Genomic DNA, 17,894 nt, shown 5'->3' with positions numbered 1-17,894 from the left:
TAACTATTGTCCGAACTGTGTCCGCTCACTTCTCTTCAGCGTTCACTGTCAGTTACTGAAGCATTTTACTCTTGTTACACGAGTACAAAACAAACATTTAGGAAGGAGAAATGTGCATGTTATTGATATAAGCTCGGAGTCAATTAAGAGAGATTGCTTCCTTATTCTCCTCTTCCTGCTCCTGGTCCGTGCAGTGACTTTGGCTGTGTGACAGACAGGATTAGCCTGTCCTCCTTAGACGATGTGACTCATTTGTGACTGTTTATTTCCCACGACACAACATGCCATTTCACTCCAGGCTCCTCTGTCTTAAGGGGGGGATCTTATTAAGACTATTCCTTGCATGACTGATGTTGCATGCATCTTCCACAATCCTAAATCCTCTGTTACTTTACACCCATTCCAACTTCCTCAATAATCAAATGCCCTTTTACCGTTGCAGACAGTTCTTGCTCTTTTGTGTTTAACTGTAAAAGACCAACACGTGATTACATGCCTTAACCATCTCAAAATGAACTTTTGAGTAAAATAAAGCAATATGGCCTCATGAATAGGTCTGACAATATCTGTGTTCCCAGTCTGGAATTCAATGAATACACATTTTCTTTTACAAATGTCATATATGGGGTAGGTCTACATAGGCTCCTGTGCACTCTTAGAAAAAAAGGTGCGAAGTAGAACCATATAGGTTTCTTTGGCTTGTCTCCATCGAGGAACCCTTTTTGGTGCTAGGTAGAACCCTTTCCAAAGGGTTCTACCTAGAACCATCTATGAATGGTTCTTCATAGAACCCTCTGTAAAGAGTTGATCCTAGAACCCTCTATAAATGGTTCTACCAATAACTATTTTATTATCTGAAGGTTCTTCCTAGAACTTTCTATGAAGGGTTCTATTGAGAACCTTTTTTATCTTTGAAGTGTTCTTCCTAGAACCCTCTATGAGTGGTTATACCAGGCTTATTAACCTTTAAAAAAACTCTTTATGACAATAGATTACATATATTATATACAGCTCTGGAAAAAAAAATAAGTGACCACTGCAAAATTATCAGTTTATCTGGTTTTACTATTTATATGTATGTTTAGGTAAAAAAAACGTTTTGTTTTATTCTATAAACTGACAACATTTCTCCCAAATTGCAAAAAAAATATTGTCATTTAGAGCATTTATTTGCAGAAAATGACAACTGGTCAGAATAACAAAAAATATACAATGTTGTCAGATCTCGAATAATGCTAAGAAAATAAGTTCATATTCATTTTTAAACAACACAATACTAATGTTTTAACTTGGGAAGAGTTCAGAAATCTATATTTGTTGGAATAACCATGATTTTCAATCACAGCTTTCATGCTCTCCACCAGTCTTTCACATTGATGTTGTGTGACTTTATGCCACTCCTGATGCAAAAAAATCAAGCAGCTCGGCTTTGTTTGATGGCTTGTGACCATCCATCTTCCTCTTGATCATATTCCAGAGGTTTTCAATGGGATTCAAGGTCAGGAGATTGGGCTGGCCATGACAGGGTCTTGATCTGGTGTTCCTCCATTCACACCTTGATTGACCTGGCTGTGTGGCATGGAGCATTGTCCTGCTGGAAAAACCAATCTTTAGACTTGGGGAACAATGTCAGAGCAGAAGGAAGCAAGTTTTCTTCCAGGAGTACCTTGTACATGACTTGATTAATGAGTCCTTCACAAAGACAAATCTACCGATCCTCCACCAAGTTTCACAGTGGGTGCGAGACCTGGAGAGGCCTACAAGCCACAGTGTCTCACACCCACTGTGAAATTTGGTGGAGGATCGGTGATGATCTGGGGGTGCTTCAGCAAGGCTGGAATCGGGCAGATTTTAATCCCACGTTGTGACACAACAAAATGCAGAAAAAGATCAAGGGGTGTGAATACTTGCTGAAGGCACTTTACATGCACACGTAGGTACAGTCTTTTTAAACTGATACAAATGGTACAAATGGTCCGAATTCAATAAATATTTGTTGGGCTATAAAACAGATGGGTTTAATGAAGTTAGAACAGAGACCAGAGGTTATTAAAACAACTTAAAGCCTTTCCTGCAGAGCACATAGCATGTCTACTCTACCTCTTCCAAACATTTCTTTCCCACTGTTCAAACAGACCACCTTTCAAAACACAAACAAATTAAGAGTGGGTGTGGCCAATTACTAGGCATGGTCAACACACCTGAAACACTCAAATTTCCAAGACAAACTACTGACTGTTGAGGATGAAGTTCATGGTAAATGTATACATATATGGAATGGTTTGAATAATGACAGTTCTGGGTCCAATTAACACACAAGTAACACAATTAGCCCTTTAAAAAAGATCTAAGTGAAGATGCATTGAATGCAATAAAATGCCGCCATCACAGGTTTTAGGATTTAAAAAATGTTCTAGGTAGAACCCTATACCTCTACAACGAACTCTTTTGGAACCCTTTTTTTCTAATAGTGTATCTGCATGTACAGATGTATTATCTTAATTTGATAACTATTCTGTTGCTGAGAATTGTCCTGCACAGTGGGAAATTCAAACTTTTTGTATATTTTAGTTTTAAAAAGGCTTCTAAAGTTTGTAATTTCAACTTTGAAATTTGATTTGCCCTAACTAAAAATAGATCAACCCCTAAAAAAATGCCCATTAATTATGATCCACATAATCATTTACATTTCCTATTTTCAAGCTGTAGCAAACTGGATCAAGTTAGAATCCTACATCTGTAGCATAGAGATTTGTATTCTGTAGTATGAAGCCAGATAATAACCCAAATGTCCCTACATTTGTTGCTTACACATCCAGGATGAATAATGCTTGATAAAAATGCTAAAAATCACATTTGGGCAACAAGTTTTAGGCACGCTGTGGAAAACAGACTGTGTTTAATTACTAGGCAAACAGCCCGTGGACAAGGAAGGGGATGCTAGCTAAGGAATATTGATGTAAACAAGAAGAGAGAGTGTATTTTGGGTCTTCCTGCATCTGTCAGACCGAAGGAAAAGCTTTCGGGGCAGTACTGTAACATTATGTGACAGAACAGATAAGACTCCTGCTTTGGAGATGATAGGGAACCAGACAGTGTGTGGTTGGATCTGTCCCAGATATGAACTGGATATCCAGACTTTTTTATAACACTAGACCTTGACTGGCGCAGGTAGAAACCAGCCAGCATCTATCCACTCTCACTCTGCAATCTGATACTACACTACAACCTCCAGGCCTAGAGTGATGACAAGAGCTGATGAAATGTATCTAGGCATTTGTGCTGTATTCTCATCACCCAGACCCCCCAGCAGACAGTGGGGTGAAATAAGAGAGGATTGTCAGAAGAGCTTGGGCTGTTTAGAGGCTATTCTATCCTCTCAGATTCTCCTGATTATATCTGATGGCCCAGCCTGGTCTCATAGACTAGACGTAACATAGTAAATGTAAACGTTGGGCACTAAAAGTAGTATGACATGTAACGTTTGCAATGATTCCATACTGTAAGAAAGATGGTTACTTAAAGCAAAAAACTAAGTAGGGTGGTTAGTTGGGGTGGATAGGTGGGCGTGTAATGCGGTCGTCTCGCAACCCAAAAGTTCTCATCGTGGACAATTAAGCATTTTAGCTGCCGAGCAACTTTTCAACTACTTAGCTAGCTAAATGTCAGCCATCTTTTTTGAATTTGTAACGTATACTTTTTTCAAATTTGAAACATAGTGTATGTTTTGTTCTAAGCTGGTATATGGAATTGTTTAAAGATAGTCATACCATGGATCATTTAGAACCCCCTAATATTGCATTGGCTTTTACTACTATAGCCCCTAGAAATGCATTGAATAACACATTCAGAAATGGCAAAAAAGACAGTCAAAAATAAATCATAAAGAATAAGGTTTTGAAGTGTCTGTCCTAGATCTAGGAGATACAGTGCATTCGGAAGGTATTTAGACACCTTGACTTTTTCCACATTTTGTTACGTTAGAGCCTTATTCTAAAATGTATATATTTTTTAAATCCCCTCATCAATCTACACACAATACTGAGCTAATGACAGAGCTAAAACAGGTTTTTAGAAATGTTTGCAAATGTATAAAAAATTGAAGAAAAAAAATATTACATTTACATAAGTATTCAGACCCTTCACTCAGTTTTGTTGAAGCACCTTTGGCAGAGATTACAGCCTTGAGTCTTCTTGGGTATGATGCTACAAGCTTGACACACCTGTATTTGGGGAGTTTCTCCCATTCCTCTCTGCAGATCCTCTCAAGTTCTGTCAAGTTGGATGGGGAGCGTCGCTGCACAGCTATTTTCAGTTCTCTCCAGAGATGTTTGATCGGGTTCAAGTCCGGGCTCTGGCTGGGCCACTCGGGGACATTGAGACTTGTCCCGAAGCCGGTCCTGCGTTGTCTTGGCTGTGTGCTTAGGGTTGTTGTCCTGTTGGAAGGTGAACCTTGACTCCAGTCTGAGGTCTTGAGCACTCTGGAGCAGGTTTTCATCAAGGATCTCTCTGTACTTTGCTCCGTTAATCTTTCCCTTGATCCTTACTATTCTCCCAGTGCCTGCCACTAAAAAACACCACCACAGCATGATGCTGCCACCACCATGCTTCACTGTAGGGATGGTGCCAGGTTTCCTCCAGACATGACGCTTGGCATTCAGGCCACAGTGTTCAATCTTGGTTTCACCAGACAGGAGGATCTTGTTTCTCATGGTCTGAGAGTCTTTAGGTGCCTTTTGGCAAACTCCAAGCGGGCTGTCATGTGCTTTTTGAAGAGTGGCTTCCAACTGGCCACATTACCATAAAGGACTGATTGGTAGAGTGCTGCAGAGATGGTTGTCCTTCTGGAAGGTTTTCCCATCTCCACAGAGGAACTCTAGAGCTCTGTCAGAGTGACCATCAGGTTCTTGGTCACCTCCCTGACCAAGGCCTTTCTCCCCCCAATTGCTCAGTTTGGCCAGGTGGCCAGCTCTAGGAAGAGTTGTGATGGTTCCAAACTTCTTCCATATAAGAAGGATGGAGGCCACTGTGTTCTTGGGGACCTTCAATGCTGCATTTTTCCCCCAGATCTGTGCCTTGACACAATCCTATCTCAGAGCTCTATGGACAATTCCTTCGACCTCATGGCTTGGTTTTTGCTCTGACATGCACTGTCAACTGTGGAACCTTATATAGACAGGTGTGTGCCTTTCCAAATCATGTCCAATCTATTGAATTTACCGCAGGTGGACTCCAATCAAGTTGTAGAAACCTCTCAAGGATGATCAATGGAAACAGGATGCACCTGAGCTCAATTCCAAGTCTCATAGCAAAGGGTCTGAATACTTCTGTAAATAAGGTATTTAAGTTTTTTTTTTAAATATAAATTAGCAAACATTTTGATAAACCTGTTTTTACTTTGTCATTACGGGGCATTGTGTGTAGATTGCTGAGGATTTGTCTTCATTTAATCCATTTTAGAATAAGGCTGTAACGTAACAAAATGTGGGAAAAGTCAAGGGATCTGAATTCTTTTCGAATGCACTGTATATATACAGTACCAGTCATGAGTTTGGACACACCTACTCATTCCAACGCTTTTATTTATTTCTTACTATTTTCTACATTGTAGAATAATAGTAAAGACATAAAAACTATGATATATGGAATAATTTAGTAACCAAACAAGTGTTAAACAAATAAAAATATATTTTACCTTGAGATTCCATAAAGTAGCAACCCTTTGCCTTGATGACAGCGTTGCACATGCTTGACATTCTCTCAACCAGCTTCATGAGGTAGTCACCTGGAATGCATTTCAATTAACAGGTGTGTCTTGATAAAAGTTCATTTGAGGAATTTCTTTCCTTAATGCGTTTGAGCCAATCAGTTGTTTTGTAACAAGGTAGGTGTGGTATATAATAGCCTTGGCTCTATTTGGTAAAAGACCAAGTCCATATTATGGAAAGAACAACTCAAATAAGCAAATAGAAACGACAGTCAATCATTACTTTCAGACATGAAGGTCAGTCATCCAGTCAATTTCAAGAACTTTGAAAGTTTCTTCAAGTGCAGTCTCAAAAACCATCAAGCACTATGATGAAACCGGCTCTCATGAGGACCGCCACAGGAAAGGAAGACCCAGGGTTACCTCTGCTGCAGAGGATAAGTTCAATAGAATTACAAGTCTCAGAAATTGCAGCCCAAATAAATGCTTCACAGAGTTCAAGTAACAGACACATCTCAACATCAACTGTTCAGAGGAGACTGTGTGAATCAGGCCTTCATGGTCAGATTGCCGCAAAGAAACCACTCCTAAAGCCCACCAATAATAAGAAGAGGCTTGCTTGGTCCAAGAAACACGAGCAATGGACATTAGACCCGTGAAAATCTGCCCTATGGTCTGATGAGTCCAAATTTGAGATTTTTGGTTCCAACCGCTGTGTCTTTGTGAGCTGCAGAGTAGGTGAATGAATGATCTTCACATGTGTAATTCCCACCTTGAAAGATGGAGGAGGTGTGATGGTGTGGTGGTGCTTTGCTGGTGCTTTGCTGCTTTGCCGATACTGTCTGTGATTTATTTAGAATTCAAGTTACACTTAACCAGCATGGCTACCACAGCGATATGCCATCCCATCTGATTTGTGCTTTGTGGCACTATAATTTGTTTTACAACAGGAGAATGACCCAACAAACCTCAGGCTGTGTAAGTGCTATTTGACCAAGAAGGAGAGTGATGGAGTGCTGCAGCAGATGACCTGGCCTCCATAATCACCCAACCTCAACCCAATTGAGATGGTTTGCGATGAGTTGGACCGCAGAGTCAAGGAAAAACAGCCAACAAGTCCTCAGCATACAGTATGTGGGAAATCCTTCAAGACTGTTGGAAAAGCATTTCAGGTGAAGCTGGTTGAGAGAATGCCAAGAGTGTGCAAAGCTGTCATCAAGGCAAAGGGTGACTACTTTGAAGAATCTAAAATTATTTTTGGTTACTACATGATTCCATATGTGTTATTTTGTAGTTTTGACATCTTCACTATTATTCTGCAATGTAGAAAATAGTAAAATAAAGAAAAACGCTTGAATGAGTCGGTGTGTGCGAACTTGTGACTGGTAGTGTAAAGTTTGGGGTAGGCACAAAACTACCTCCATACTTCCATTCATTTTTTTTCACCGGTACTGGTTACCTTCAGACAAGTCCCGTGATGGAGAACACCATCATGTTTTTGAGAATCTCCCGTTTCCACAGTGGGATCATATTAGTTATGTAGACTGAACCGTCTGGACAGTAGGCCACCTTCCACCGCAGATGCGGAAAGCCGCCACAGGCGGATTGAAATATCTCTCGTTTAAACTGACAGGTTTTAATGGGGATTTTTTATAATTATGTTACTTAATACGTTTTTTTCATGTGAATGTATGTGTCAAAGGGTTCATTATTTTATTCTGTGTTGTTACAGCATTGAACCCACATAATGCGTAGTGCATTTAATGTTTACAAAAATAAATAAATAAATAATCTAAACGGAAATTTAAAACGATGGTTAGTGCTGCTCGCTCAACACTAACCATGGCTGATTGGGGGTTGTTGATGTGTCTGTGTGTATGTGTGTGTGTGCCTGCTGTGGGAGTAGAAGAGTAGATTCTTCAGTGGTTGATGCACACTTCAAAGGAACACAAACACCACAGCTCTTCCTTCTCCTTTCTTTCCTCCTCCTGCTCGATATGGCGAGGACGAGAAGTGCAGTACTCAAAGACGTTGTTCTCTATCATCGAACAGGTGCGTAATGAGGATACCAGACTTCAAATGAAGCTCTGAGCCAGACTACGACAAAGAATATATTTGAATGGGAACATGGTATATACCTGCCTCTGTCTGTCCTCATAACAAAGTGATTGTGTTAGCTGTATTGTTGGCTAGCTTCTCTGAACCACAGTGTCCTGTAGTTCCCCTCGAAGCTGTCTGGAGGATATATTGGCATGGTTTGCGAGAGGCGCAGTACTCAAAGACCTTGTTCTCCATCATCGAATAGGTGCGTAATGAGGATACCAGACATCAAATGAAGTTCTTAGCCAGACTGCAACAAAGAAGATGTATTAGTGGGAACATGGTGTACACCTACCTCTGTCTGTCCTCATAACAAAGTGATTGTGTTAGCTGTGTTGTTGGCTAGCTCCTCTGAACCACAGTGTCCTGTGGTTCCCCTCAAAGCTGGTGTTTGGAGGATACATTGGCACGGTTTGTGGCTCTGTAATAACACCCATGCCAATATATACTGCAAACACCTGCTTCTCGGGCATTATCACTTAAGCAAACACAGTTGGTGTCATGCATTGTTTTGAAGGTCCACATTCTCTCAATGCAAGCCATCTTGGTCATCATTCTATGTGTTCTCTCAGCTAGCACCATATTAGAAGGATTTGGAATTCTTTCTCACATAAAGTCAAGGGATTTGTATCATGAATAATTTATTAAAGAAAACGCTGTCAATCATCTACCATGGCCATGTAGAGGGGAAACCTGAGTCACTCAGCAGGGATTAGGACAGAGCTCTGGGGTAATCACAAACACTTCTGAAAGAAATCAAAGAAGTGCACCATGGTGTGTGTTCTGCATACACATGTATAGTCAGAGAGTCCCGATTTAATGTCAGGAGTTAGACTGTGGCTGCTCTACAGTACTATGGCGTCCATATTAGGAAGTCAACAGATTTCAGGCCTGACATACAGGACACCAAAGTACATTCAATGCAACCAGACGATCACCAATCAATTGCTTAAAGGTATCTGGGTCACATCTCTGACACATGGGACTGCTTTCCAAGACACTTTCTAATGTCCCTTTTCCCTCTTTTTCCCCATCATAAGTTTACAAATGAATAATGAATGTGTGGAGGGAGTGTGGAAATTATAGTCTCCAGGGCCTGCGGTGTGGAGCTGCTGTCTGCCTGGGACACTCCTGAGTCAATTCCTGGAGGGAGACACCACAGATGAGTTCACTGACATGGGACTATTCCAATATTTCAACTCAGTTTTGAGTTTGATTCATACAGGCTCTGTGATATTGATTTATTCTTATTTATTATATTGTTTCATTCTATTTCAGCAAATGCCACTAAGGAGACATTTTTTACAGACAGGATCTACTGTAGGTATCACGGCTCAGGCTAGGACACGAGCACAAAGACAGGTGAAACAGATCAGGGTGTGACACTAAGCTATGTTGAAGGGAACGCTTCAGTGTTTGTTTATCCAAGGAGAAAGAAAGAAAAGAAGCAGCTTTCCTGCAGTCAAATGACCAAATCACCATCTAGGGGCCTCATGGGTGGAATGTTATTAATATCTTTCATAGTTTCATGATTAATAAACCGTTTGTTATATGTCAGTATTCTGTAATTGATATCAAGTGTAATATTGGGATGCAAATTCAAAATGTAATACATTTCAACTCTATATCTGACATGGTACAGGTGTCTTCTTTTTTAAAATGATGTTTGTAAGGTTTATACTTTCGTTTCAAAGTAGATTTGTTTAAGACTACCAAGAAACACTCGGTGTGACCCTGATTTAGCCCACTGCAGTACATTTAAACACTGGACCCTGTAATTACAATATGCCACAGGTTTAATATTTTCACCAGTAATTAATAAAATACAAATTTACAGATGCTGCCAAGGTAGTGTGGCTTCTGTCATGTCTTAACGAGGCTGGCTCATTTATCACCAAAGCAACGCCTTAATTAATTTGTCAAGATGAAGATAAGTTCGCCGGACTCCATGCATGAAACATTTAGTGGATTCTCTGCCATGCTGGAGTAATGATTTAATGATTCATGTTTTAAATGAGGGTTCAAATTAATATCTCATGCAAAAGTAGTATACTGTTGTACAGTATATTTTTATTGTACCTACAGTTAATAAACTTGCTGGTTTTGTAGTTGTGGGATACCTGTGGGATACCAATCTGTGAGGTGCCTGCAATTATATGTGAGTGTATATTTTCCTTAGGGCACAGTGGTAATTTATCATTGCAATATTTGCTTGAAAATGATTGCCTCAATATTTAGCATGAGAAAGCCAATGTATTAGTCAAGTCTGTGTTCTGTTTGGAGAATTTCATATACACTTAGGTTGCCACAAAATAGATTGGATCATGAAAACCTGGCCCCTTCTCAATGCTGCATATTGAGGAAACTTGCATTGAATATTCTGCCTCAGTAGTGATGAAAGTTAAAGTTTAAAAAAAAGTATATTAAACATGTGTGCGTGTGTGTGTGTGGCTACGTGTGCATACAAGTGTGTGCTTCTGTTTGCAGCTCACCACTTCCAGCCATACACTAACTGATGCAGACTGGCACTGACAGACAGCCACGTCATGCCCAGACTGGGCACCAGCCAGCTGGATCACACAGAGGTAAGGGATACCATTGTGTGGGGCCACACACACATCAACAGCCGCTAATCAGCCATGGTCCATCTTACACCTGTGGCCAGGATTGGACCTTAGTCTCAGTCAAGCAAACCAACACAATCTCACACTCAATTCGTGCAAATATGTACAAAAAGTATTTGAGCAGATTTGGACTGTTTTTATTTTATTTTGCGTGGCTTAATTTGTGAAAATACACACATTTTTGTGCTAAAATACTTTTTTTTTTGTGCGGCTTCATTCATAGGAGAATCATTTTTGAGGGAGGCAAACTAAGGATTTTTCAAATATAAAAAAAACACATTTGTTAACAACCCAATCTTGCTAATCAACCAGGTCGTGACAGAAATACTTATTATATAATAGTAGCCTTACGTTTCTAAATGTTTTATTATGGCCAATGCTGTTTTCTATGCTTGTTTTTGCTTGATACTTTGCGATAGTGGTGCTATGTCAGATTTTATGAGGGTTGCCAGATTCTACTCCCAACTCCACTGCTCCGGCTCTCGACTAACTAACCACCGGTCCTAGCAACCCATCATTACGCACACCTGCGTCCCATCATTAGGCACACCTGGACTTAATCAATACCCTGATTACACCCCCTTTACTTAGCCCTCTGTTGTCGTCAGTCCTTGGGTGTTATTGGTTTCCCTTCATGTTCAGGGGCCTGTTGCACAAAACTAGGATAAGGGATTAAGCCAGGATATCTTGGTGATCCTGGCTCAATTGATCCATAATCCGGTTGCACTAAAGATGGATAGGGGGCAGGAGGATATGTTATGGTATAAATTACCATGGAGATTTATTCTGTGGAGCTAGCCTGCTCCAGACCAGGCTAAATTCCAGGATCTATTTAATCTCATCCCTAATGTCAGTCAGCAGTCACCACAAATGGAAACCAATAGTTCAAATCAAATCAAATCAAATGTATTTATATAGCCCTTCGTACATCAGCTGATATCTCAAAGTGCTGTACAGAAACCCAGCCTAAAACCCCAAACAGCAAGCAATGCAGGTGTAGAAGCACGGTGGCTAGGAAAAACTCCCTAGAAAGGCCAATACCTAGGAAGAAACCTAGAGAGGAACCAGGCTATGTGGGGTGGCCAGTCCTCTTCTGGCTGTGTCCCGGGTGGAGATTATAACAGAACATGGTCAAGATGTTCAATGTTCATAAATGACCAGCATGGTCAAATAATAATAAGGCAGAACAGTTGAAACTAGAGCAGCAGCACAGTCAGGTGGAAGTTGAAACTGAAGCAGCAGCATGGCCAGGTAGACTGGGGACAGCAAGGAGTCATCATGTCAGGTAGTCCTGGGGCATGGTCCTAGGGCTCAGGTCAGTTGAAACTGGAACAGCAGCGTGGCCAGGTGGACTGGGGACAGCAAGGAGTCATCATGTCAGGTAGTCCTGGGGCATGGTCCTAGGGCTCAGGTCCTCCGAGAGAGAGAGAAAGAGAGAATTAGAGAACGCACACTTAGATTCACACAGGACACCGAATAGGACAGGAGAAGTACTCCAGATATAACAAACTGACCCCAGCCCCCCGACACAAACTACTGCAGCATAAATACTGGAGGCTGAGACAGGAGTTATTTCACTGCTCACTATACATTGTTATCACATATAACTAGACCCACTGTTATTATTTAAACGTTTGTGATCATTAATTTCAATGATTTTGGATAAAAGATTTTTAGATGATGTTGCTATCATTAGATAATTTACAGTTTCCCATAGACTATAAGGCTATATATAAAATGATAGAATATTAGGGCCACAGAGGGGAAAAAAAACACAAGTCATAATATTGTAACCAGTTGTTTTAAAGGAGGACAGTTGTTAAAATGACAGATGTGGGGCATTTCATGAAATTGTACTTCAGTATGGTTTCATAAACAAAGACATGCTGATGTGCCAGAATATTAAGTATCACTGTCATAAGTATCAAAACTGTAAAAACAATATAGCTTTTCTGCAGAAAGAACCAGCCTCATAAATTTATGACTTTATCCTTTTTCTTCAGTGTGGCCCTAGTACTGTCATATAAACAAATACACATTCCATATGAATATAAAAACACAATGTGTAACATTATGTTCCTTTATTGATAAGGACAAAACAAAGCAGGTAAACCATCAGCTCCTTTCGAAACTGAAGTCACAGTGACTCTACAAGATGGAAAGCACAGAATCCAAGCATATTATACAAAATGATACATACACATTCAAAGGTCTGTATATAACACACCCTGCATGTCTGCACACTAAAATAAATGCAGGACAAATCCATACACATCAACTGAACAGACAAATGAATGGATGCAGTAGCCTCCCTGCAGCCTTGTATTACACACAGTATACCGCACAAACATCATAAGAGGCCAAATTCGTCAAAAAACAAACCCAAAAAAACCCAAATTCCTCTGCCACCGCAGGACATATTTAACCAAAATTGAAAGCACACATACTAACTAAAATAATTCAACACATATTGGTCCCTCAGCAGCCGACCACTGTCGTCATCAGGGAAGATTGCCGGATTGTCCCAGTCCATGGCTGGTGGCACTCTGGGGGCCCTCTCCTTCCTCAGGCAGGCCACATTGTGGAGGACAGCACAAGCCACAGTAATATCACATGCCCTAACAGGGCTGACCCTTAATTTGTGAAGGCAGTGAAAGCGTGCCTTCAGGAGGCCAAAGGTAATTTCAACTCTGGCCCTGGTCCTGGCATGGGCATGGTTGTAGGCCTGCTGTGCTTCCTGGGGGTCTGTGAAAGGTGTCAGGAGAAAAGGCTGGCAGCCATACCCCCTGTCTCCCAGCAACACACCAGAGAATTCACCTGTCAACACAAAATCTCATCATTACTACCTCATAAACACAGTGATATTCTTGACACAGCCATGATGGTTATAAATAGGGGTTGTGTGGCTTACCTTGTGATAGGCACTGATAGATTTCAGAGGCCCGAAAGATTCTGGAGTCATGGACTGAGCCAGGCCATTTTGCCACAACATTGCTGATCACACAGTCAGCATTGCAGACCATCTGAAATCATAAGATGAGGAATATTACACCAATCAATGCACATCACTGGCAATGCAGAGTGTTCGTCAATGGACAATATCAAAAAATGTATCATAGCTTTATACAGTGTGATGGAGTTACTTTACACAATTTCACTCATATCTGCAGTGCATTTCAATAAAAAATTTAACCGTTTCATAATTACAGTACAACTGCATTTTTGGAGATGTGAATTAAATATTTGAATTGTAATTGTGATGTTTCAGCGGAGCGGTGAGTGTGTAATTGTGCACTACTTACGCATTCAGGCGGTCTGCAATACTTTGCCACGCTTTTTCTCTTTGCTTTATCACTGTGGCGGTGTTGCCTTTCTTCTTAATTATATCTTTTACCTCCTCGTATGCCTCCATGAGGATTTGTGCTTCCGACGGGGAAAAGTACGCGGCTCTAGTTGCCATGGTAAATCAGTTAATCTGTGATCTGTGGCGGGGTCTATTTGAGTGAGCCGTGAGCGCGCACCTATCCAGGATTGGTTTCACCTGGCTTAATGAATCCGTGTCTGCTCATCCTGGCTTGGTCTTTGTGCAACCAATTAAGCCTGGACGCACATGTTTTGGCTTCATTGAGCTCAGCTGAGTCATTTATCCCGGATGTCTTAATTCTACTTTTGTGCAACAGGCCCCAGTACGTGGCCCATGTTTGTTATGTTGTATCTGTTTGTGATTAAACTCTCCTTCTGCACGTGCCGTCTGACACCCGGTGTACATGTTACAGAGTGGAGTAAAAACTGTTTTTGTCTGTTTTTTTCTGGCATCGATGAAGGTATTTGACTGGGGAATGTCACATTTGTCATATTGATGAGACCAAGTTGCAGCGTGATATGAATACATACTTCTTTTAATAAAGAACGAACACTAAACAAAATTAACATGCCGCTATATAAATGGCGTGCTGACAGGCAACTACACAAACAATAACCCACAAAACAAAAATGGAAAATGGCAACCTAAATAGGATCCTCAATCAGAGACAACGATAAACAGCTGCCTCTGATTGGGAACCAATTCAGGCCACCATAGACCTACATTTACCTAGACAAACCAAAACCCCATAGATGTACAAAACCCTAGACAAGTCAACACACATACCGCCCTCGTCACACCCTGACCTAACCAAAATAATAAAGAAAACAAAGATAACTAAGGTCAGGGTGTGACAGGGAATGGGGATACATTTTCATGATGGGAAATTAATTCAGATATAAATGTGGGGAAACAGAAGAACTGCAAAAAACTGTTTGGTTTAAATTCCCCTGGTGCAACTGCATGGTACTTGCAACTATAACGAGTCTGGACTATGATGAATTAAACCATATCAATGCTGTTAAACAGGTTAATGTAAAATAATGAATTATGTTGGCTTACACTTATGGCACTTCCATGGCTGTTTCTTGATGAGTATTACGGTCATGTCAATCATGTTACATACTTAGGCTATTGTAACAAGGCATATGCCAGCATTGTAGACCTACGGCCTCTGCCCAGAGGCGTACTAGGCTTACTAGGCAACGGACGTTAGAGTTCACTTTGCCACGTATTCTTACGCTACATTGGTGGCAGCGTTGGGATCAAGTCCAGCTCACGTTTTTCAACATCGTGTCGGGTGTAATTACATTGATATATCTAGTAAACAATTGATAAACCATTAGCGTCCTTTACTATATCAACGGCGTGATGACCTAATGATTAGAATTTTGGAGATCATTACAGACTAAATTACGTTCTTTTCATCATCGTTATGCAAAGAAGGTTGATTTCCGCGACAATTTCGCTGTTTTAACAAGTTAAACATTGCTACGTTTCGGAAATGTCAAAGAAAACGTGTGATCTGCTTGACACTTTAAAGTTACCTACCTTACAGCTCACGAAGTCAGCAAATTTCCTCTCCATTCATATGCAAATCCGTTTGATTCATACACTGGCTTGTCTGGCTGTGATGTTGTTGTTTTTTAAACGGCCCTTTCCTCATCTACACTGAAATAATACAGGAATAATGTGGAACAAATAAATATCATCAAAGGAAACATTACAACTTACAAAAATGAACACCTTGTGAAACAGCTATGAAAACCAACCTGGCAAGATTTAAGATTTTAATACAAACATTGATTGGTTTTGGTACAGTTGTGTCATGAATCTATTTTCACAGATTTTTTTTGGTACACTCACATGGCAATCATAGACTAAAATACTGAATTCTGGTGTGTGGAATTCTGCCTGTCACTTGTTCTCAAGTCCCCCAGTCTCAGAAGGGGGACTTGAAGAGGGAGACTGCAAAGTCCAGGCACTGCTGCTCTCTTTGTTCTGAGTGTTTGCAGTACTAGTGTTTTTAGTTCATCTGTGTATCTCACATATTATGTGCCCGGTAAGATAGAGCAAGAAGACCTTCTTAACAGACAATGACAATAATGATGTGATGAAAAGTTGGAGGGTGGTTGGTAATGGAGAACATCAGGTGGATCCACGTCTGGGTGTTGGGCAGAACCCCCTAGGTCCTGGAGAACGGGAGCAGAGTTAAAGGGAACAGTGTAGGAGATAGAGATGTAAACAAGCAAACACACAGGTTACATTTTACCGTGAGAAAAGTTGATGGATTAGTGCGCATGGCAGTCTTGAGGGTCTGGTTGGTCCCATTCCCCAAACCTGGGGGAGGGGGTAGGAAAGCCATACCTATTGACAATGTAAAGATATTAAAATATGTCTGAAGTACCATGGAAAAACAAATTGTAAATAAATGAAAGAATATAACCTATAACATCCATACCTTGTTCCAGCGTTCATGACCTCGGTCACTCAAGATGACCTCAGGATACTTGGGTGTAGAAGATAGTCCACCATCGCCTTGGAGGTGGCCTCGCTAGTCTCGTCCGTGATGGGTATAATACAAAGCACACATCAATTTTTGGTTCCTAGCACCCTTTTTAATGGTTTACAGAACGGAATTTAGAGTTAAGCACGTACTCTTCCTTTACGGACCTTAGTGGGTATTGCCACTATCCACTTGTGATCGGTCGCTGGCAGACACCAGCTGTTGCCATTCCCGGATTTCGTGAAGGGTCCAATGAGGTCCACCCTGAACATTTAAGGTGTTAGAGAGAAGATGACTGTCACACCCTGACCATAGTTTGCTTTGTATGTTTCTATGTTTTGTTTGGTCAGGGTGTGATCTGAGTGGGCATTCTATGTTGTGTGTCTAGTTTGTCTGTTTCTGTGTTTGGCCTGATATGGTTCTCAATCAGAGGCAGGCGTTAGTCATTGTCTCTGATTGGGAACCATATTTAGGTAGCCTGTTTGGTGTTGGGTTTTGTGGGTGATTGTTCCTGTCTCTGTGTTTGCACCAGATAGGGCTGTTTTGGTTTTTCACATTTCTTGTTATGTTAGTCTATTCATGTATAGTTTCTTTATGAATAATAACCACGCTGCTTTTTGGTCCGCCTCTCCTTCGACTCAAGAAAACCGTTACAATGACTTTGTTCTTACCCGTATGTATCTGTGTCATATAGTCTGCAGATTTTCGTATTTGTAAGGATACTGACACACACATTCTATAATATTAATAATATCTGCTGTGGTCAAATACTCCGGTGCCACAGTCTTCACCCTCTCAAACTAGACAGGGTACTGACTGACCTTTAAGCAAAAGTGACACATTTAAACATTGTGTGCTCTCTGATTTGACATGAATTGAAATCATAATCATTTCAGATATAATAGAATGTGAACCAGAAGGTTATTTCAATTGCCCAGCTGTCCACCTCCTTGACAATTCCCCGTCAGAAAAAGCGTAGGTTGATTTTGGCATTCATGCGCTTCACTCTGAAATGTACAGCATGCATCTCTGTCAGCATGGCCTCCTTCTCCTCCTCAGTAAAAATCACCCTCCTGTGTCGCTGGCCCTCCTTCCCCCGTAGGGACATGTGATTGCCTAACAAGTTGGAAGAGAAGTGTTGTTGAAATATTCAAGTCTAAGTGTATTTGCACTGCTGTCTTTTTCTCTGTTTCTCTCTCTCTCCATCTGTCTTCCACTCTCTTCCCATCTTTCGCTCCCTCACTCACTTTCATCCTTTCTCTCTCACATTCTCACTTGTTCAATGAACCATAAACAATTAATGAACATGCACCTGTGGAACGGTCGTTAAGACACTAACAGCTTACAGACGGTAGGCAATTAAGGTCACAGTTGTGAAAACTTAGGACACTAAAGAGGCCTTTCTACTAAAACTCCAAAAGAAAGATGCCCAGGGTCCCTGCTCATCTGCGTGAATGTGCCTTGAGGACTGCAAATGTGCCCAGGGCAATAAATTCCAATGTCCGTACTGTGAGACGCCTAAGACAGAGCTACAGGGAGACAGGACGGACAGCTGATCGTCCTCTCAGTGGCAGACCACGTGTAACAACACCT

At 41.0% G+C, this 17,894-nt stretch overlaps 1 long non-coding RNA gene across 1 annotated transcript; it reads right to left on the bottom strand.

The window, feature by feature from the left end:
• Positions 1-14,565: 14,565 nt before the first annotated feature.
• LOC109889002 (uncharacterized) lies at positions 14,566-16,565 on the bottom strand. The gene is made up of 3 exons (XR_002255217.2): positions 16,257-16,565; positions 16,068-16,162; positions 14,566-15,987 (listed from the first exon to the last, which is right to left on the bottom strand). It is a non-coding gene; the product is annotated as an uncharacterized LOC109889002 (long non-coding RNA).
• Between the last annotated feature and the right edge of the window lie 1,329 nt (positions 16,566-17,894).

The sequence above is a fragment of the Oncorhynchus kisutch genome, linkage group LG4 (assembly GCF_002021735.2).
Source record: "Oncorhynchus kisutch isolate 150728-3 linkage group LG4, Okis_V2, whole genome shotgun sequence".
Classification (NCBI taxonomy): domain Eukaryota; kingdom Metazoa; phylum Chordata; class Actinopteri; order Salmoniformes; family Salmonidae; genus Oncorhynchus; species Oncorhynchus kisutch.
This window is presented reverse-complemented; position numbering and strand designations above follow the sequence as displayed.